Source organism: Ixodes scapularis, unplaced genomic scaffold (assembly GCF_016920785.2).
Source record: "Ixodes scapularis isolate PalLabHiFi unplaced genomic scaffold, ASM1692078v2 PGA_scaffold4__175_contigs__length_147842914, whole genome shotgun sequence".
Classification (NCBI taxonomy): Eukaryota; Metazoa; Arthropoda; class Arachnida; order Ixodida; family Ixodidae; genus Ixodes; species Ixodes scapularis.
Window position 1 is genome coordinate 6,883,682 of NW_024609879.1, and position 22,643 is coordinate 6,906,324.

Sequence of the window (22,643 nt, forward strand, 5' to 3'; positions counted from 1 at the left end):
ATACATTGGCTAACCTAATATTGGCAGCCAATCATACACATTCGCTATTCCAGTGCTGGCAACATATCGCGCGACCGTCAACTGGCCGGTAGATCAGCACCTTATCGCGGCGTAAAACAGCAAGTCATCGAAGCTAAGAGAGTGCCTTCTGTGGCATGCGCGTAGTCTCGCTGAGCTTTTCATTTGCGCAGCAATAAGGCGCCAATCTATCAGCTGGTCGGCGTTTGCGCGGTGTTGTTAAAAAATCTGGAGGCTGTACATTGGCTGCTCTAGATCAGGCACCCATTGTTGTCCATAGACTATTCAGATATTGACTGCAATTGTTTAGCCAGCCATTCACTAACACAGAGCACTTATCCAAAAGAAAGCCTGCAGAGAAAACTAAGTACTTTGTCCCATGGCAATTTTATATGGCATGCAAATATGAACAGTTCAGAACCTTCAGAAGATTATAGACTTTATTGACACCACACTAGCATCTGCTTGGGTGGGCTTGGCAGGGGTCTAGGCAGCATCTTAGGTTGCAGGCTCGGGATTGAACTGAGGAGGGGTCTGGACCAGGGGCAGGGGCTGCACCAGAGGCGGGGCAGAGACAAGGGCTGCCTCAAATCTTCTCCTGCCCTCTCCTTGATCCACTGAGCCGGGCAGCCACCTCCCGATGATCGCCTGGGCTTGAATCTTGTCTACGCGCCATTTTTGACAGATGACATCTGCAAAGTGGTTCCACAAGTTTAAACATTCAAATTAAGGAGCACTTTCTTTTTAGCAGAGCGCATTGACCGTGACTCCCGTAAAATACCGGGCAAGCGCCCACTCAAAATTTTGAGATAATCATGAAAAGATGGGGGATGGGCGGTTGTCCGGTCATCAGTTCTACATATCAATGTACTGTGCATATTTTCTCAGATTTTACAAATTTGGGTATGGGCGCTTAATGTGGTATGGGCGGATGCACGGCATAAAAGGAACAGCCGAAGCCAGAATCACTATCAAACTAAAAGTAAAATAGAAAGTAAACAATTTGCTTCGCCCGACTGTTGGAAATTGGTTTCAGGCTGAAGACCTGCTCAAGCCATCAGCGTTGCCATTGTTTTTGGCCCGTTGGTATGCAAAACCGTCGCCCGGAGTTTGCTTTGTTTGCCTCCATGACAGCGGTCTCCTTTTAACGTGAGCGTGTGGCTCGGAAGCATCTGGAAAAGAGCGCCGTCTTGGCGGCGTTGTACAGATCAGCCGCTTCGTAACGATCCAAGATCTTCGGTAGCTCGTTATTCACCCAGGAAGAAGCACCATCTCGGTCCGCGGATGCAGGTTCTCCGCTGATAACTTTCCCGACGATTCCGTGTCGACATTTAAATCCTTGTAACCAGCCGTTACTTGCCATGAAATCATCGTGGCCTAAAATGCACACATAATCCCTTGGTTTTGCTGCAGTACTGCACCACTAATAGGAATGTTTTGCGCACGCATGTCAAGGAACCACGTGAATACCGCTTTGTCCACGTCTGCGTAGGTTGACGACTTCAAATTTTTCTCCTTGGAGCTTGTGCCGGCTTTCATTGCATTCCGGATTGCGTTTTTTGAGGCCAAAATTGTTGACAGGGAGCTCGCTGGGATGCCAAAACAGGCTGCAACATCCTTTTTTCTTTCACACTCAGACACCGCATCCAGGATAGCAGCTTTGTCTTCAAGAGACAGAACTTTCCGTTTCATAGTAGCAGAGCTCATGCTTCAGGTGGCACGTTGACGGAACGATGCTGTGACTCACTAAGTGACTTCACTTGTCCCCAGGAAAAAATATTCAAAAGATCCCTAGATTCCCTAGATCGATCGTACCGTCGCCTGGTCGGCCTGGTGCCTGGTGTCGCACTGTGACAGCGGCGAGCAACACGACTGTCGGCGTCGGCGTCTGCTTTCGGGCCCGCTGGTTTCGCTTGTAGCTGTTTTGAGTTCATCTCTGCCCAGCGTTTGCTACGTCTCGTGAGTCGCAGCTTTTTGGCGGGAGTTTTTGTGGGACGGCGAGACATTTGCGGACACGTCTCTGGCGATGTGTGCTCTGGAAACAACGATCAAATCGGACGCTGTCGGCTGCTCCTCGTGTCCCTAAGTGTCGTATCGCAATATGGTGGCAAGTAAAGTCGGGCTTTTATTCGTGGTGACTTTTGTGTAGCGACGTCAAAAGGCTGCTGACACCAAAAGGCTGCTGACATGAGAGGCTGGGGGTCTGGCAGCGCCCGCTCGCTGCCATTACCGACGTCTTTTGGTCGGCTGCCCGCCTTTGGTGGCAATTGGACGAGAATATATCTGCATTTTAGGTAACTCGGTATAGGCACTGATAAAAAAAAATGGAGATTGCGGCGGAGTGAGTTCGTTAAATCAAGGTTATCCATCGCAAGCGCTTCGTTACAGGGAGTTCACAAATACAAGCGCTTCTATGACGATCGCGTCAAGGAATTGAAAAAGTTCGTTAAATAGAGGATTTCGTTGTATACAGGTTCGTTACATCCAGGTTTAACTGTACTGTGAATCTCGCAATAGGCTCCATCCTGCATTTTCACAAACCGCATGCAAGTCTTCTTAGCCCTTGCATACTCTCGGCTGTTGACTACAAACCGAGCAGGCACCCAACCAAAGTCTCTCTAGCACTTCTTGCACGGCAGCAATTAAAGTGACTGGCTGCGGAATGCCCAAAGTGGTATTCTTAGGAATGTCGGTAAGCTTCAGGTATGTACGCAACAGCAGGCCAAAGCTAGCTGGGGGGTAGGTCACTTCACTGAATGGCATCCATGTCTGCTTCATGACCCACCTCTCGGCAACCTACAGGGGAACCCCTTTTGCGGCAGTGGTGAGGTGCAAAAGTGTACCATTCACACTCTCAAATGGAAACATTGATGTAGCCCACAAAGGGCCGAGCTGCATCACACTTTTTGGCAAATGCATAAGCAGATGCATGTTGGATGTCTCTGCTGCTTCGCCATACAGGCCAGACATTTGTCGAATAAAGTGTGTCAAGAGTGCTTCGGCAGCTTTGATATGGTTTCCGTGGACAGTTTTCTGCAGAAGAAATATGGCCTCGCAAGAGAGTGTGAAGTACACAAAGTACTGGCGTGGAAGTATGCTGTAAAGACAAGGCATATGGCATAGTAAATCAGCCAGTATCTATACTCTTTCGCTTTCCACAATGCCCTCTCTGTAAGAGATTGTGTTGAGCGTGAAAAAAATTTTTGGAGGGCACATCAGCAAGCCTCATGCCTAGAGTAGCAGTTTGGTTCCCGATATAAAAAGCAGCACCTGTGCATAAAAGCCAAGACTCTGTAAGCTGCTTTGTCACGGCTTCGAGCACGCATTGCCTTTAATCTGGCACCATCCCCCAAATTAGGTCAAGTCCCTGCAGTCGGGCAATTGGGCTTGGCCCATACATGCCATGTGTTGTGGTTCCAGTCATTGCAGCTGCCCTCATGTCCTGCAGAACACCCTCGTGAGTCCTTTCGGTTTCATTGGCACTGTAGGGAAGCTTCAGGGTACCTATAATCAAAAGACCCAAGCGATTGTTAAATGATGAAGCGTCACAGCCTATTGCAACCAGGCATCAATCTGAAACGAAAATGTTGTGGTCCCACATTGATGCAGTATGGAGGCAGTAATTCTCTTCAATAGATTTTCAACAAAGCCTATAACGACCATAGCTTGGGGTTCAAATTTTATTATTGATATTTGAGCACGAGAGCGAGGGAAAGAACAGGGCTTGTTTATTTACGGTTAATACAAATGTGTCATAGCCTGTGGAGCAAAAGCTGGCTGTGCGCAACCCAGGGGCCATGGGTTCCAATCCCCACCCCTGCCCATTTCGATTCGGATAAGCATTGTACTGCCATGCATTCCTGTATCACTACTGTGTAATGCATGTTAAAGACCCCAGCCTAGCTGTCATACTGCACTAGCTATATTGCTCATCTATAGTGGAGATTTATTGCACTCTTGAGTCGCTGACTTCGAACACATTGTTCAAATATGCACTCAATCAAGTTTTTCTTTAATAATTCAGTTGACCGACATGTGAGCCTCTTAAGCAAATGCTCAAATATCATAATCCTATTTACCTGAGTGGAACTTACTCAACAGATCTTTTAAGCTCCTGCCAAAACATTCTGATGAATACTTATACTGAAATCGACAGCTGCCTCAGGCTACAAGTTTGAGGTATTTGCTTTGGAATATTTGGAACCTAGCCATAGTTTATTCCAAATAACTAAAACTGCACCCATAATATCTCAGTTTTTTTAGCTACTGATAGTAATTTTGCAAACTTGGAGATAGGATTTTGTCACAACCATTTTCCTCAGTACACCCTGATAAAGCAGAAACGCTGGTACGTACTCGGGAGCTATTCACATGATCAAACGGCGTCTTATTTGAATGAAAACGAAACTACGACATTTTATCGAATGACACTTTAGCGAATGATGGCTTTCATATGAGCGAATGGGTCTATTTACATCAGATGGCTTCGATTATCTTCCTTTTGTAACGAGCCACCTTGCCTTGCACCGCGAAGTGGCATGAACAGGTGGTCCGAACGGCCTAACACGCTTCCCAGTGATACACGTGGGACGAAACGTCTCTATAGCGTGTCGCCGCCTACAAACAGCCTATTCACTAAAGTTCCATTCGCAAAAACGTTCATTCGCTCAAATGATTTTTATTCGCTAAAGCATGTGTCATTCGCTCATATAATATAGACCCATGCTTTCTCAACTACCCATACTTGAAATATGCTTTTTATATCCTTGCCTTATATATTTCTTACAAGAGCTTTTCACTGGGGCTGCACTACGAACTGTTTGCAACAGGTTTAGGCCAAATGATGACGTCTGGAAATACGAGCCTAAGTTAAGTTCTGTAGAACAAGAAACAATTGCTTTAAATGGTGTTACAGGCCTTCAACCAGAGTTCCCTTGTGATAGCACCATGGGCATCCATGGTACCCGTTGAACTGCTTTCGGTTCAACACTGTTGCTCTAGCAGGAGCATCTGTTATACAGCCCACAGCGTATATACCTTGGAAGTGAGGGCTTGTCGATTTTTGGGGCACATCCACTTGAGCGAGCCAATCTTAGAGAACTGTTCAAACTTGTGTAAACATAGATCCCTTCCAGCAGCAATGCAGAATGCGCGAGCGATTACAAACAATTCACAATCATATCGATTCTCCTTGGTCTGTACAGGTTTAGATTTAATAGTTACTATCTCTATGCCTTGCTCCAATATTCTCCACAACTGTAAAACTACACTAGGTGAGATACCTCCATTTAGAGAGCCCTAAAGAAACACAGTGTTATTTAGTGCACCATGATTTGTTACAGTGACCTGCAGTGATTAGGAACATGAATTATTTAAATAAATTTGTCTTGTTTCCAAAACTCGTTAAACTGTCCTAAAAGAGTCTTGTAGACCACCAACAAGATCAAATTGGTCCCAAAGAATAGCTTGCACTGTGTTCATTACATTATCATCCAGAGTCGTGGGCTGTAGTAAATCTTTGAAAGCTTTTTGCGTCGTTCAACGAGCAGCATGAGACCCCCAAGGCAAGTCTTCCATGTACTGTAGGGCACGCATTTCTACATCTGACAACTTTCTAGTCCCGTGTGTATCTAGTATATCTTTCTTTATATAATGGGCTGCAAGAGATTTAGATGTCAAGCTGGTCACAGATTGTACTGATTTTATTACATTCTTTGACATGTTCGCACCCCTTGTGTGTCCTGAAGACTGTGGGCGGTTCTTTAATGCCCCTTCCTCGGGTGGAGAGACTCACGCTCTTGGTTAACTGTTTATTAACCCGACGTAATGCTTACGAGGCAAGCCTCACGTCAATGTCCGGGCAGTCCGCGGGCAGCGCGCAAACGTTGTCACGGGTCGGCTTTCCGATGGTCTGGAGGCGTGCAAACGTTGTCCATGGGAAGCCGTGGTTCCGGGCAAGTGGCCTCGTTGGTTTTGACGCTGCACAGCCGCGTCCAGGGGCTTCAGGAAGGTCACCGGCTTGCGGCGGCAATCCAAGCCCCGCGGTCCAGAAGCCGGGCAGTCGTCTTCCATGGGGGGCCGCGGCTCCAGGCAGGTCACCGGCTAGTGGCGGCAATCAGAGCCCTGCACTCAAGGAACCAGGCAGCCGCTGCCGTTCGTCCCGCGCCGACAAGAGCCGTAACAGTCGTCTCTCCGTCCCTTTTCTAGCCTCGTCATCCTCAGGCAGCGCCGCTGTGGGCACGAGATTGTCCACATCGGCGACGCCCCTTCGATGCTATCGCCACATGGCATCAGCTGCGCACGATGTGGTGGGAAGGAACACGATGGGTTCGCACAAGACCTTGGATACAAATATATTGTGCTGTAGTTACGGTGGGAGGCAAGTACATACGTTTCTTGTTTGGCATCACTGTTCTCTTAGACTTAGATCTAGCTTTCTTTTTGTCTAGGCCTACCCTGGGGTGACTTGTTAAGTAGAGTACCCAAAGTGACCTTTGTACTATTAGAAGCAGTTTCGTCTACAAGATTATCTGGCAATTTTATATCCATCTCATTATGGTACTGCAGTTCCCGAGCAGGTAACCTTGAAGTTTGTGCACAAATGTCAGTGGCTTTGCAGTAATCGTGATCTGAAATAATATGTTTACCAATCAGGAGATCCATCTATTCAATTTGTAGACTTTCTATATTAATTGGTTTCTGTAAATGGTGGTCTGTATTATTACTCAACGTCCCCACAATAATCCTGCTGTTTATTGAACTCCCTTAAACCCTGTGAGGTTTTGTTCCTTGAATAGGTAGTGACAGCTGTGAAAAACTCCCCAGTCCACCATTTTGCCCTGGAGTTTCTTTGATTAAGCTGCACCAATGTGTTAGCAAGGCTCTTCGACCATTGTAGAAGTTTGATATGGGCGTACTTATATCTTTCCTCAACTGTGTCAGGTTTTGGACTTCCCTGCTTTGCTATTGTTGTAGTAATTACTTGCTGAGTCGCTGGAGCTGTGTATGAAATACCCTCTGAAATCAGATTTTAACCGTCGGGTTGCAACACATTTTATGTCAAAAAGATTAACTTTAAGAACTGACCAAACTGCAAAGATGTGCTTGCAAGGAATCTTATAATGGTTATGAAATGAGCACTTGCAAGCAGTCAGGTCCTGAGAGATGTAGCGAGGTTACTCTGCCAACTGAATATGTGTTCTACATTAGTCATGCTGTAATGCCAAGTACAGTCCTGAGAGAATAATTCAAACTGCTTATAAATGAGGTTCCTAGCATGCACTGTGCACTTACTGAATATTTCCAGGTGAAAGCTGTCCATTTAAAGAGTATCAATGCATACCTTGCTTTTCTTGAATCGTTTAAAGCTAACTGACAAAGTCTCATGCTCTACAAATTGAACTAAGCCCTTGACTGCTTCAATTATGCGCGTGGTCCCACGTATGCCTACAGATGTGCAAATTCTTTAAATAATATTTAAAAAGTCACGGTCATCTTGTGTTTCTTCTTTTAACCGTTTCAGTAGAAAATTGTACTCGCTCTCATCATGTGCATAAATAAGGTCTAGGGTCGTGTTTTTTTTACTTTTTTGTTTTTGTCTATTGTGAAGGGGCTCTTTTTGGACACTATCATGGAGGATACTTTATCACATGCGAAGAACATAGCAAAATGTGGCAGCCTGGAAGCAACTGACCTATAATATTCATTTCATTTAGATCCCTATCCATCACTGCAACTTTAGAATTAGGCATCACGGACAGGGTTAAAGCTAAAATTTTGGCTAAAATGATTTTAGACTTTCAGAGGTTTCACGTCGTGCAAAAGCATAACGCAATGGTCTTCCGTGGCCCTTGCTATCCTCACATAATATAGCATGAAGACCAAAACCCCCAATGTTTACTTTGTAAGTTCCATCAAAGAACAACACTTTCGAATACTTTTCTGCAAACTGCTGCATTAGCTTTGACTGAAGTAGTATGAACAGGAGCTCATCTCTCTCACTTTTCTTTATATGTACTCTCCTGCCAGGGCACATGTTAACTAGGCTTTCCATTTCCTCCAACAGAAGAGACCCATGGTGTAGACTGTTTTCTATCTTTTTAATCCTGGCATACTTCAAATTCTTTACATCTTGGAATGTAAGGTGCTTCCAAGTCTTTTCTAACATGACTTTTTTATTATTATCATTAGATTTAACTTTTGAGGAAAGAAGATCATCGATCTCCTCAAGATCGGAGAGTAGCCAGACGCATTTATACCACCTGTAGATGATTGGACCAACTTCATTAGTTGAGTGGATGTCACTGAATTGCTTTACCTCATAATGAAGGTGAGGTTTCTCGCAAAAAGTGCGCTAAATTTGAGCGGTGCAATTTTTACGAAGGAAACGCTGGTTACGGCGAATACCTGTTCGTTTTAGATTACCCTCTTATTCGTGAACGCATGTTTAAGTAATGCATAAATAATAAAAAGGATCCCCCAGTTGGGTCACTTAACTTACTTCAAAACGTTGCGCTTTCATGGGTTGAGAACCATCTGCCACCCATTTATGGAAGACCTCAAAGAAATCATTGAAGTTATTAAAAGTCATTCGCTTGGAAAGTTGAACCCCTCCTGTTAATATTTTTCTCAACATACCTTCCAAGGAACTGCATGCCAATGCACTATCTTGATGCCCTACGCCACTACCCTTCTTGTGCCCTTGATGCTACGCAACTGACTGCAGATGTTTTTTTTTTCTTTCCCGTGCTGTCCAGACGTTTGACTGCTCTTGCTCTGGGCCACAAGAGCAACGTTTACCCCAAGGGCAGGAACTTTAGAGCCTTGTTTCTGAAAGTATGCAGTGTCAGCATTGTCATAAACTCTTGACACAGGGGGCCTACCACCCGCCACAGAATTTCGCATTCCTCTCAATGACACTGCAGCTCTTAAGGTGGCAGGTCGTTGTATGTTCCTTTCTTGTCACTGCTCCCTCGGGAGGGCCCTCCAGAGTATGCCTCTGCACGGCTTTTCCTTACTATGGGGACGCATCCAACGTGAAGGTGGTTTGGCTTGAATGACACACAAGGAGTCTCCCTTCTCTTCTGCCTCCACCTAACCACAATCCACTCGCTAGAGTCAATCTGAGCATGGCAAGCAGGATCTGTGCTTTGAGCTGCCTGAGTGAGGGAACCAGTGCTCCATGATGCAGCAAAATACCCTGTGCGAAAAGGCACCCGAGGCCCTACTACCACACCTCTATCTGCAGCATTGGCACCTCCTCGGTCGTGCCTTTGCACAACTATGGTGCTGCCAGAGGTGATGAACACAGAGGCCCCAGAGGAAGAAGGACACACAGAGCTACCATCAGGCGTGCTAGCCTTGTGTCGCACCCAGACTCGCCAGCGGCATGCGTCACTGGCATCCTCGAGGACTTTGCGTCTCTGCCTCAGCTTGCGAGTGGCATCACCATCTGCACTTGGTGCATTCACTACCACACTTTTTGGCAAAGGGTTCTGTGTCCATAGGACACGCTGCTCTGTGCCACCAGAGGATGTTGTGTGCAAGGCACGCAGCATACCACCGCACCTTACACAGAGCCACTGGCACCTCTGCGGTCGTGCATCCTTGGCACATCATGATTCCCAGGCAGCACTGAGTTCTGGGCCAAAACTTGGCTTGCGTCTGGCAGTTTAGGGCATTAAAAAGCCCGAAGAAGCCAAAGTAGTGCCAAACCTGACCTCCCTTGGCAACAGTCTGGGTATCTTGGCCCTAATTCGCCAAACAAGTGCCAAACTTAGGCTTCGCTGCCGGGTAGTTCGGCTGTCGTCTGGCATCTTCGGGCCTAAATCGCCTAAAAAATGCCAGATTTAGGCTTACTGCCCGGTAGTTCGGCAGATCTTTGGCATTTTTGGGCCAAAATCGCCAAACTAATGCCAAAGTTAGGCTTCACTTTTTGATAGTTCGGCTATCACCTGGCACATTCGGGCCAAAATCGCCACAGATGTGCCAGAGTTAGGCTTACTACCTTGTAGTTCGGCAGAGCTTTGGCATTTTTGGGCCAAAATCGCCGAACTAATGCCAAAGTTAGGCTTCACTTTTTGACAGTTCGGCTGTCACCTGGCACATTCGGGCCAAAATCGCCAGAGATGTGCCAGAGTTAGGCTTACTACCTTGTAGTTCGGCAGAGCTTTGGCATTTTCGGGCCAAAATCGCCAAACTTAAGCCAAAGTTAGGCTTCACTTTTTGACAGTTCGGCTGTCACCTGGCACATTCGGGCCAAAATCGCCACAAATGTGCCAGAGTTAGGCTTACTACCTTGTAGTTCGGTTGAGATCTGGCATCTTTGGGCCCAAGTCGCCAAACGAGAGCCCAAGTTAGGCTTCGCTTCCCGATAGTTTGGCTGTGATCTGGCAGCTGCGGGCCAAAGTTGCCAAACAAGTGTCAGAACTAGGCTTACTGCCTTGGAGTTCGGCTGATGAAATATTTGATGTACGCGGGTGGTCTTCATCTTAATTAAATAGAAATCAAGTTTTATTCGGCTGGCAACTTTATCCTATTTTGGGTGTCTCTTGATTTCTGCAGTCCAAAGGTTGGCTGAATGTTTTGACGCGGCTGGAGCAGGCTTTGCAAACTCAAATAAATTGTGCCAGAGGTTGCACTCGCGCGTAGGTACACAAGCCAATATCGGGGCGCGCCGTGAGACTGGTTCGACATTATGGCGCGTTCACACCGGCGATGCGATCTAGTCGCGCCATAACTTTCATCGCAAAAGCGAACATCGCGGGCAAAAAGTGACGGGTTTTGAGAAGTCGCTTGCTGACCCGACTTTTTACGATGCACTCTAGTCGCGGAAAGGCCGAGCCAACCAACGGCGTTCGGAGCGAGAGTTTTTGAGAAGCGACTCGCCAACGAAGGCGTTGGACTCGCTCATCGCGCACGCCAAATTGACCAACCAATTACTTTTATTTATTTTCTTTTTTTTTTTTGCGATGCGATTTAGTTGGATCGCGCGACTGCTTACATCCCCGGTGTGAATCCGCCTTTACAGAAAGTGCTGCCATTGAGCTAACACTGCGCAAGACGGATGTACGCACGTTTCCACTAGAGATATCATTATTAGGCGGCGCATTGCAAAAGCGAGCGTGGCTCTGTGCGTGTCTTGCACTGTGATTGAGCACTGTCAAATCCTAGCGATAACAAAGAGCGGAAACGACCGGGGCTCCGTGGCGCGGCTCCCGCATCACACTTGGGGAATGAAAATGAAATCCCGGGAATTGTACTATTTTAGCGTGTTGATACTTTTTCAACATTAAAAAGTGGAGACACAAAAGGGACGATACAGACAGGACAATCTGAACTTTAAAGGCCGCTGTACAAACGGGACGTTCTACAGAGAAGAACCTTCTCTCCCGAAGCTAGGGGACGGGGAGGGAAAGGGCCATCGCTGGGTGGAAAGAGCGTCTAGAGAATGGGATTAGCCTCGGGGCGAGCCATCCTCTCGAAAGGGAGTGGGGACGGAACAAAGCTGCCGTGGGGATTCCGGCTAAAAGGTGGAAGAAAGTTAAGCTTGTCAAACGGCGACCTCAGATCCGAGGACGGGCACGTTAGAGAATTTGAAAAAAGCTGCTTGATTAGCCGGACGACCCAGTGCGGTCTACTGGTTCTAGAAGGTGACTCGGATGAAGAAAACTCGTTTTGCTCGAAAACTCTAAAAGCATTCTGGACGTGAACTCTTGCCACAAATAAAAATAACACATGCATGAAAAACTACGAAGGCAACTAAGCTTTCTCCTATGAGGGGAGAATGCGTGAGCATTACAGGCAGAGTTATGTTGGCGCAACTTGCAGTAAAGAAAGAAAAAAAGAAGTTATGTTGGCGCAACGGACAGCGCGCTAGTTTCGCGATCAAGCGGGCCTAGCTTCGAAACCGGGATGTTTTTTTTTTCTCGTGTTCTTTTTTTTATTTCGTTTATTTTTTTTTATTTTTTTTTGTTTGGTCACGTAACAAGAAAAATCACCAGAACAGAATTTTTTTTTGGCCACGTCACCAGATTTTTCTTATTTCTCCTTTCCTTCAGTCTTTCTTTCTTTTTCTTTCCTTTTTTCGAAAAAACGCGAAATAGGTGCAAAGAGTTTTGCGACAGGAAGCGTGTTCCTATCGCAAAACTCTTTGCACCTATTTCGCTTTAAATTGGCGTTAGCCAAATCATTTTATTTATGGCAGGGAATTCTGCCGTACGTACCTTATGTTACTATTACCAACCCTGGCTTGCAATTTCTGCTATCCAAAGGACTGGACTATGCCCTTGCTCCACGGTACGTTCCAAAACCTGACTTCATAATTGAAATTGAAGAGAAACTCAGACATGTGCACGATGTCACAGGGGTAAATCTCGCGAGAAGCCGCGTTGTCAGTGTTTCGAACAATGTGAAACCGGCCGGGTCAAATTTAGATCAACAAGAACGCATTGCTCTTAATGAGTTGAAGTCAGACAGCTCCATCATGATTTTAAAGGCCGACAGAGGAAAAGGAACCGTTGTGCTTGGTAGGGATGACTACATGAAGAAGATGTATGAAGTTATAAATGACAGTCGCTATTTCGTGAGGCTATCAAGAGATCCCGCTGCTAAGTCCGGAAGAGAGTTAGCTGACCACCTTCGGGAGCTGAAAAAGAAAGGACGCATCAGTGACGACCTATACCGTCGTCTCTCCTCCTTTGACGCCGCGACACCCAAGATGTATGGACTCCCCAAAATTCACAAACTGGGATGCCCCCTACGCCCGATTGTATATGTTTTTGGTTCATCCACTTACAGCCTTTCCAAATATCTGGTTATGACTCTGAGCCCTCTTACGGGAAACAATGAGTTTAGCGTCCGGAATTCCCATGACTTTGCTGAACTTATACGCGTTCAGACCCTGCTACCGCACGAGGCTATGGTATCCTTTGATGTGATTTCATTATTTACGAATGTCCCCAACGTCCTGGCGGTTGATGTGGCCCGTGACCGGTTGTTGGCAGACCAGTCGTTGTCCATTCGCACAACCCTCCTTGTTGATGACGTTATACTCCTTTTGCGTTTTTGTCTCAACCAGTGTAATTTTAGTTTTAATGGGGACATATATCATCAGGTCAGCGGATGCCCTATGGGGAGTCCAGTTTCCGTAACCGTCTCGAATCTCGTCATGGAATATGTTGAGGAAAAGGTAATGTCTGGCATTGATTTCCCCGTGAAGTTCTACCGTCGCTATGTCGATGACACTTTTGTAATAGTTAACAGAGAGAACGTAACAGATTTTCACCGCAATTTGAATAGTGTCCACTCCTCAATTCAGTTCACCTGCGAACATGAAACCGATAGTACCTTGCCGTTTTTATATGTACGTGTCCATAGAACTAGTGAATCTTTCTTTAAGATGGAGACATCCGTATATGGTAAACCATGTGACAGACAAAACTTTCTTGACTACCACTCTCATCACCCTACTCAACACAAAAGCTCAGTTGTAAGATCGTTGCCTTCATCGTTCAGAAACAGTCCCATCTAACTCAACACTTAGCGATCAAGAACTTAGCCATGTGCGGGAGGCTTTGAAGACACGTAACTACCCCGACCGGTTTATCAATCGTGTTAAGAAACAAATGTCCCGTCGGCGCCCGGATCGAGCCGAACGAACACGTGACGTCGTGTGCATCCCGTACGTTAAGGGGGTTTCGGAGGCATTGGGACGCGCCCTTAGGCCGTTGGGGGTACGAACTGTATACAAACCCTACAGAACAATTGCCAATGTTATCTCCAAGCTAAAAGACCTGACCCCGCCAGAGGCAGAAAGGGTCGTGATCTACCAGGTGCAGTGCAAGGAATGTGACGCTTCCTACATTGGAGAGACGGAACGAAAAAGAAAAACAAGACTAAAATAACACGCACAGGATGTCGCCAATTCCACGAACGCCACCCGCTTCAAGTCCGAACTCGTCGACCACGCATGGACGTCAGGACACCAATTTGACTTTGACAAGGCGAGGGATAAAAGGTGGGGACCGAGGAAGCTGCTGGAATCTTAGTTCATCCAGAACGACAAACGCGGAAGTGATTCATCGCTGGTAAACAAGAACCGTGGCCCCCTGCCGGACGTGTACACAAACTTTATGCCTAAATAGCCAAACTTTTTGTGCGACTCTCTCTCTGCGCTCTACTGAAGATGCCTCCCGCATGGGAGGCGAAACGTTTAATTAAATTGTTGTTTTTGTGATGTCAAGCCGTTTTTTTTCATTACATTTATCATGTCTTCGCCCGGCTTCTGGAGTATTTTTGCGCTCCTAATTTCACCGGTACGACAGCCATGGGAGCCCACTGCGAGCGAGTGGGGACATAAATCAGACTTGGACGTAGTTCAACTACTCTACTCAAACTACATTAGTTTAACTACTTTTTCGAGTAACTTGGTAACTTTCAATTACAACTTGATTTGGGTAATTAGTAGTTTAATTTAACTACTTTTTTCAGGTAACTTCTACTCAAATTACTACTTTCGAAATTTTATAATGCTAATTTTGTCCATCACGAAAGTTTGAGCGCAGAAATGAATAAGACGCCGGCAGATGAAGTGGCATTCTCGAACAAGGGGCCCCCTTGTTCGGGAAGGCGTCCTTGGGCCAAGGTGGCGACGAGCAGCCAAAACATAACACCGGCACGCACGAACGCAGGAAGAGATGCTTGCTGAACAAGCCTTGGTCGGGTATTGACCTAATCCGGTAATGCACGCAAGCGCTGCGTTTCCAGATGCAACAGTGAAAGACGGGGACACTCAGAGTTGTTGTTTTCGTGCTGTCTGTCTTTAGTGAGTTCTGACTCAAGCGGTAGGTTCCACGGGAGGCGCCACTGGAATGACCTCGCAGCTGGGCGCCTTGTCGTCAGCGCATACGCCTTTGCAAAGCCGGACTCTCCCGCGCACAAACCCTGGTACGGATAATCCGTTCATGGGAGCACGTTTCCGCTTACAGCCGCAACTGTATACGAGCGACGATGCTTGTTCACGTAATCCTTCGCGTCCTTCCGACCATCCGTGCCTGGGAGACCTCCTCTTTGTTAAAAATGATTCAGGCGAGTCAGAATGTTGTAGTCGCCGGCGAGGATTGCGAGTTACCCTTGGGAGATCCTTTTGTTGGAGCCAATTTTTTTTTCAGTAGCGTAGCACTAGCACTACGACGTGACGCGCAGTCGTCCGGATGATCTCATCGTCGTGGCGCGAGACTTGAACCCTTGACGGTCTGGTGCACTCGCCCAGCGTACTCTCAGAACGACGTCGGAATGAAGAGGGGCCAGTCATAACAATCTCAACTTGACGAAGAAAAAAAAAAGGAGGAAAGTTTGTTATTAAAAACCCTCTACCCGAGGCAAACCTCACAAGTTTCGTCATGGACTCCTAAGATGCCGACACTCGCTTACCCGACCCCGCACGGCCTGTTTCACAAATTCAACGCTACCGTTCCATCCAGCCCGTCGGCGGAACGTCTATTTAGCTGGGCTGGGGACGTCTTGAGAAGGAAAAGGGGAAAACTCTCCTATCAAGAACTTTGAAAGTCAATTGCTTCTGCGAGCGAGTAAACTATTTTGGCGAAAACGCAAGCCATAAATAGACTGCATTTATTTTAGGCTCGCAGGGTTTTTCATTGATCAAAACTGCTGTTCATTTTGCTACCACAAATATATAAAAAAGTAACTTCCAAAGTAACCTCAAAGTAACTCGCTACGTTTTACAGTAGTTAGTAATTTACTCAATTACTATTACGAATGCGTAATTTCTACTCTACTCCAATTACTTTTGGCGCCGATACTCACTAACTTAACTACCTTTTTTGAGTAATTTGTACATGTCTGACAGAAATAATGAGGCTTATCGGATGGCGACAAGCCCGAAAAACATAACCACCCCGTCCATTTCGCTCTCAAGAAAGGAGATTATCTTTCTGAGGCCCTCAATGGAAGCCGAACGCTGACAGACTAGGCAAGGCGACAAGGTCACCGGCAGAAGCGGCCTTTCCTTTTATGCGTTGTTGATTCCCCTTCGACCTCGCCTTTTACAAATCCTCCCCACCTGCTTTTGTGTCTTCGTGTGGCTGTCAGCGAGCGCGACAGCCGCTTTAAGCAAATCAAAAGGGTGAAGCGAAACGCGTGACCCAGCGTGACCTCTCTACGTAGGACGCGTAGGACAAAAACGTTTGGACGAAAAGTTTTCACGTGACTTTCTCTGTCACGCTGATGGGATCTCTGGGGCTGTCATTTTCGCCGTTTGCCTAGTTATAGAAATAAGCGGGCCACGTAGGTCCGGTTTTCGAACTGCTCCTCAGTGTTCTGTTGCTTTCGTGCGCTGAAGACGCGACTGTGTTTTTTCGTCGTAAACGGTCGGAATACGTCCATGCCAATTTTTCGGTAACAGCCATTTTTCGCACCGGAGTTCGTGGAATACTTGTGATGTGTTTGTTGGACACGCTTCGACAAAAACTGCTCTTCGCCAACGACGAGACGTCAGTCGTCGAATCCTCGAATGTGTTTGTGGGGTGCCTGAGTTGGATTATGCATCTATCAAGGATTACATGATATCGCTCTTTTATTAGTAAGTGCACTGCAAGCATGATTCTGATAGTCGTCCTGCTTTCCTCTCAATTTCCGCGGTTTTTGTGTGATGAGTTTTGCTTGGCATGAGGACAGTGTTAATTGTATTTTATAATTTGCTTTTCGCTTTACAGAGAAGTGTGACCTTTGTAAATATGTTGAGAATACACTGTGTGCAATGATAGTTGTTTAATAAACTTCTGGGAGCGATCGAAAAAAATGTGTTTGTCCGTATAAGTGATTGGATATGCAACAAATGACATGCAACGTACATATACTTGCACGACGTTCGGCCAATACGAAGCAGACGCATCGTAGAGTTTTCGCACAATATTGCGCGAACGCTAGGTCGGGGCGAAACAGCTGTACGGCAACACCCGCCGGGTATCAAACGGTGGTACAAAACTGGACAGTTGAGCGATATTGGAACCGACTTTCGGCCGGCACTGGCACGATACTGCAAAGTATTGCCGTGCTGCTTGGGAACGGAGGTGATGACATCTTACCATCGTGTTTCCAACGCTTGTTTAATTTATTTCTCTTCTGGGACGCGTGAAAGAGCACTTCTGTGACACACCAGAGATATTCGAAACTTGGGCTGGCCTCTCGGCTTTCTTTGCCAGGCACTTATTTGGCACTTCAGTGGGTAGCCAGAGAAAAGCCAAACTTCGGCATGCCCCGAATCGACAAATTAAGATTTACTGCGGCAGTTATGGCTCAAGTCTGGCACTTACTTTGGCGCTCCTCTGGCGGACCAGAGAAACGCCAAACCTTGGCCTGTCCCAAATACCGAAATTAGGCGTTGCTCTGGCAGCTATGGCTGATGTATGGCACCAACTTTGGCGCTCCTCTGGCGGACCCGAGAAAAGCCAAACTTTGGCACGTCCCAAATACCGAAATTAGGCGTTACTCTGGCAGCTATGGCTGAAGTATGGCACCAACTTTGGTGCTCCTCTGGCGGACCCAAGAAAAGCCAAACTTTGGCACGTCCCAAATACCGAAATTAGGCGTTACCCTGGCAGCTATGGCTGAAGTATGGCACCAACTTTGGCGCTCCTCTGGCGGACCAGAGAAACGCCAAACCTTGGCACGTCCCAAATACCGAAATTAGGCGTTGCTCTGGCAGTTATGGCTCAAGTCTGGCACCAACTTTGGCGCTCCTCTGGCGGACCAGAGAAACGCCAAACCTTGGCATGCCTCGCATTCCCAGATTAGGATTTACTATGGCAGTTATGGCTCAAGTATGGCACCAACTTTGGCACTCCTCTGGCGTACCAGAGAAGAGCCAAACTTTGGCATGCCCTAGGATCGCCCAACTTAGGCTATAGTTAGGCACCGTACTTTGGCACTGATGAGTGCCATGGTGCAAAAACCTAACTGCGCCAAAGTTGGGCCCTTATGTTTGCCAGACCTTTGCCCAAGTTGGGCATTCCTCTGGCGTGCTACCTGGGTTAAGACATCTTGGGGGCCTCTGCACAATCATCGCCCAGGTGGTAGTGCCCTTGCCCATGCCGATGGCTGGCACAGTACACGTGCTCTCCTGTGGCTCACTCGACGATGCAGGAGGTTCTGCATGATCAAAGCTGAGGGAGGAGGGAAGACCTTGTACACTTCCCACCCAGAACTCCGGCAACTCACCTGCCTGGTCTCCATACTGCCGGCGCAGCTCCTCGTGCTCCTCCTCTACGAGGTCCTGCTGCAGGTGGAGCTCCTCTGCCTCCCGGTGCTGGCTTGCCACCACAGCCCACACACCCACCACCTCGGAGGATGTGGCTGAACACTCGGGCCATCCAGTTGTTCGAGTGTTAGGCAAACTGATACAAACTAGTAATGAAGTTATATGTAAATAGCAAGAACAAACAACCACAAAAAAGTGTGTTAAAAGTATTCTGAGGCCGGATTCACGAAGCGAACTTACGCCAAAAAACTGCGTAAGACAAATCCTGAGAAGAAATCGGTATTCACGAAACAAAATCTTCGTAGCTTTGTGTAACTTACGCCAAAATCCTACGACAGCCTCCGAGGTGTCTTACGCACTTCTTAAAATCAAACATCAAACATGGCTGCCTACGTCGCCTGGCTGCTTCGGCGCGACGAGCAGAGAAGTCTAAGGTGGGAGAGGTTGTTCCGGAGCCGCATAACAATTAGAGATGTGCCGGAGCATAGCTTGGAGCGCTACTACCGCATGCACGAAGAGGCGATACTTGGATTGTGCGATGCGCTCGCCCCAAGCCTTCGCCGGCCGACGATGCGCAGCTGCGGACCACCGGTTGACGTTCAAATCCTGCTTGCCTTCCGCTTCTATGCCAGCGGCAGCTTCCAGTCGGTCGTGGGCGATGTGGTTCATTTGAGCCAAGCCAGTGTATCACGAGTTGTGAACAGCGTGAGCCAGGCCATCGTCCTCATGGCCACGGAAGGAATTCGCTTCCCCACGACGCGGAGAGCGGCGTCGCTCACCTCGTTTTGTGAGTAATACGGTTCACCCCCATTTAGCGAAAATATTGTCAATTTCGCGTTTTTTTACTACCTCTTCTAGGAATGCACTAAATAATCGTCGGTGTGTAGGCGGCGTGATGAGTCGTACGCCGCCGACCGCGGTTAGCCGCGGTCTGCTTTCGAGTTCGAAGCATACTGCAGGTTCGGGGTGCATGTTAAACGTGCTCCGACACTCTTGGGTAAATAAAAAGAGTAGTTGACGTGTTCGGAGCAGGTATGCCTTCTTCATTAGCCAACAATGTTGTTATCCACAAATTTTACACCATACTTGTAGGATTTAAGTGGGACAAGCTGTTGCAGTGCTGATAGTTGCTCCTGCTGTGCAAGAGTTATCTTGTCGAGCCGTGCGAGAATCGCTCGCTGGGATTCCAGAATTTCCCGGCCGGTGGCTTTGCTGCTGTCTGTAATGAAATATTGATTTGTGACTTTTTCAATATGAGTGGAAATTTTGTAACATGTATAGGTGAGCTCTGATGGCACCTGTACACATTCCCAAAGTATTAAGCTTCATGTCTTTGTACATTTTATGCGAGCTTTACAAAAGAGGTGGAACATAAGGCATATTGAAGATTATTTAAATTATTTTTCCTCTGTGGTGGAGGATCTACATGAGGTATTGAAAGCAAAATATTAGGCATGGGCGAATAGTGGATTTTGAGTCCGAATCAAATTCGAAGCGAATATTGATTTTGGCCGAATAATTTCGAATCAAATAGTTCGAAAAATACAAGCAACAAATACCAAGATATGTTTTAACTATAGTTTTATATTTGCCCTTATTTGGTATTAGAAGCACTGTAATTGTTAATGTCAAGTGTTCCTGCAATACTTGCAAATTTGCATGTTCTAGTACTTCATTAAACCTTTTCGTACGCTAGAAAAACGTTGGTGCACATCAGCTTTAATATAACCTTTTATTAGAAGTGGCACATCTTGTGTTGGAAGTCTTTTTTTTTTATCAGTTACAGATTGCCATGAAGAAAGACAAGTTGCTCTACATGCTTCGTGAGATGGAGCTCCCGCCGGCTGCTCACCACATTGCCTGCTGTTGAGAACAGTCTCTTGCTTCTTGTTTGCGTGGCAGGGATGGACAGGTACTTCTGAGCAACCTTGACTAGGCCTGGGTACAAAGACTACCTTGAGTTTTCCACCACTCCAGTGGCCTACCTGAGCGAGGTAACAGAGGGGCACTTAGGTAGTCGGTCACTTGTCCAGCAGCAGGCTGATGTGCAGTCTCCTGGTGTGCACTGGAGCTTAAAGAGGCAAAAACAGCCCACACAGTACTTGAAGTGGTTGCACTGTGACTTGGGCCTGCACTGCTGGGAGAGTCTGGAACATGGTCCTGCTGTGCTGGCGCAAGCTCTTCTGCTGTGGTCGTGAGCAAAGCCCTTGCCCATTTCTTTTCAATCTTTGTGATGTAGCAAATGTTCTTATACCGTGGGTCGATCAGCATTGCAAGTGCAGGCACAGGGGACATTTTCAGATCAGGAAACCCTGTAGCGAGACTGCACGCAAGACTGTAAGCAAAAGGTGCTGCTTCTTCACCTCCGGTTTTGTGCTCTTGAAGCACAACATGTGTACAGTGAAGCAATAGAATCACTTGTGAAAGTGTGGGATATCTATCAGCCGACAACTCTGCTGTGGCCTGTTGCAGGGGCTGCAATACTTTTACTACAGCAGCCTTTAGTTTCCATCCTTTTGTGCTCAAGTTCTTTACGGAATCCGACTCTGAAAGTTCTGCGGAAATAGGGGCACGCAGTTTCACCAATCTTTCCATCATTGAATTTTCGCTATTCCAACGTGTGGGGACATCCTGGACCACTTCCAGAGCATTGATGTGCATGTCTTCTGGATCTCGATGAGTCGCCCGCGAGCTCGTGCACTTCTCTTGTAAAGTCCCACAATGCATCTTGCTTTTGCACAAAGCTGAGAGAAGATAGCAACTTCTTTTTTTGCGTCATTAATGCACAGTTGCAGCGTGTGTGCGAAGCACTGGAGGCCCAACCACGGCGACCTAGCGACGGCTGAAACAAAATTCCTTGCATTGTCCGTGACGACAAAGATTGGGATGCTGTCAGGAAAATCCCACTCTTCAACGACTGTTTGGAGGAAGCGCAAAACGTTCTCTGCGGTGTGCTCTTCAGGCATTTCCTTGCAGGCTAAAGCGTACACGTGCTGCACGAAGTCTTCATTCAGTACCGTGAACGGTCACGCACACGTAACCGTCGCCCGCTCTCGAAGTGCACTCATCAGTTGTTAACGTGTAACACTCGACTGCGCCTTCGAAGATGGCTCGAATACGCTTTTTCAGTTCAGATTTTTTCGCAGCGTACAAGTCTGGAATGACAGTTCTTGAAAACGTTTTCCGCGATGGAACAACATGCTCAGGAATCGCGTACCTGATCATGTCAATGAAACTTTCGTCTTCAACCTCGCTGTACGGCTGGAAGGCACGAGCGGTGAACGTGGCGATTTTCTCGGTCATTTCCTTTGCCTTCGGCGCCGTTGGTTGTAGCTTTGGTTTGAAGATGGTAGCCACCGATGACTGGGATGAACTTGCTTTCGTTTCATCTTTTCTTGTGGTCAAGCCCTGGTTCAGCTGACGCTCAGGTAGGCTTTGTACTTGCCAGGATGCCTCTTCAGATGAGTGACCAACGTCGTGGTCGTCCCGGTGGGAGTCTTCAAAATTGATCCACAGGCTTCGCAGCGTGCGGCACCCTTTTCGGAGAGCTTGGAGTAAAAGCTCCAAATCGGGTTGGCGTATGTCGAGCACGAGGCGGTGCACTGAGAATTGCGTTCGCAGGGCTCTGAACAAAGCCAATCGCGCTCTGAAGAGCACGCCATCGACGCCATTTTGGCCGTTGATTTGTCAGAAGTGATGTCGCTGGCGATCGGTCACCAGGTCTGTACTGAGTTCGGGCGCACGAAATGGTCGGAAGCTTGCGCCACCTGGCCGGAAATCAAAGCCCGAGTATTCGGAAAGGTCGAATAATTCAATATTTTCGAATAATTTGATTTTGTCGAATACCTAAATTCGATTCGAGGCGAATGCTGAATAGAACAGAATTCGATGGGCTCTTCGGAATAACTGAATATTCACCCATCCCAACAAAATATACATTGATATAGTTCCCCTGGTGGAATGAATGGGTTTATTATGCGTTACATCTGTTTCTATTGTTCTCAACAAACAACTTTGCATATTATGCTGCAAGTGAGAGTAAAGCAGCAGGTCACAGTATTAATGTATGCTGCCATAGCTGGTGAATCACAGAAACTGGGAATTGGAGCACCATATTGCACAAACATGCAGGCCAAGTCTTGACAACGAAATAGAAATAATCATCTATCTTTGTTCTTTGCAATCGTATCTATCTTGTTACATGTTATACTGGGCTGTTCTAAGCATACTTACTTTGCCGACCTCTTGGGGGAGTCCCAGTGCCACTCTCCGCGTTCGGGGGATTGGCGATTTGGGCAGCTGCTGCCCGAGCAGCCATGGCCCTTGCTGCTGCAATTTGTCTCCCTCG

The 22,643-nt window shown here is 47.1% G+C and overlaps 1 pseudogene; it reads right to left on the reverse strand.

Annotated features, from left to right (window-relative positions):
• Nucleotides 1-516: 516 nt before the first annotated feature.
• On the reverse strand, nucleotides 517-22,613 carry LOC120840509 (annotated as a pseudogene).
• Between the last annotated feature and the right edge of the window lie 30 nt (nucleotides 22,614-22,643).